The sequence below is a fragment of the Mus caroli genome, unplaced genomic scaffold (genome assembly GCF_978045245.1).
Source record: "Mus caroli unplaced genomic scaffold, Mus_caroli_1 scaffold_3, whole genome shotgun sequence".
Lineage (NCBI taxonomy): Eukaryota > Metazoa > Chordata > Mammalia > Rodentia > Muridae > Mus > Mus caroli.
Genome location: NW_028227258.1, coordinates 68,486,147 through 68,486,716, shown reverse-complemented (window position 1 = coordinate 68,486,716; position 570 = coordinate 68,486,147). Strand labels below are relative to the sequence as shown.

Here is a 570-nt window from a genome sequence, read left to right as displayed (position 1 = left end):
TCATTTCTTTGGCTTCTTGGACAGTGGCCTCTGGAACAGTAAGATGTGAGGTTCCGGTTCATGGATCATATAATAAAGCCATCCCTGAATCTGTGGAACACCAAGATTTCTTAATTCATATTCAGATGTTAAAGGAGTTTTAGGAATGAGCTTGGCTGTCCTTCAGCAACATAACATGCCGGTACAAACTCCCCATCTTATTTGTCTGAATAGTGTATTTGTGCAACAGGACTGCTCTGCCTGAGGGTGCACAGCTGGCCTCCAGACAACTCCCAACAGGATGCCATTTGCTGTCTTTATTAAAGCGAAAATTAATTCTTTTCAAAGACCTGATGACACAGATCCACTGAAGATTCTTGTGGTTAATGAAGGTGTAGTTGAAACAACTGGAGAAAACAGACCATGAAAATAGAGTTGGAAAAAAAAAAAAGAAAGAAAGGAAGGAAGGAAGGAAGGAAGGAAGGAAGGAAGGAAGGAAGGAAGGAAGGAAGGAAGGGAGGGAGAGAGAAAGAAAGAAAGAAAGAAAGAAAGAAAGAAAGAAAGAAAGAAAGAAAGAAAGAAAGAAAGAAA

At 40.0% G+C, this 570-nt stretch overlaps 1 pseudogene; it reads right to left on the bottom strand.

Moving 5' to 3' along the window:
* On the bottom strand, nucleotides 1-287 carry LOC110291875 (cyclin-dependent kinases regulatory subunit 1 pseudogene; annotated as a pseudogene).
* Nucleotides 288-570: the final 283 nt, after the last annotated feature.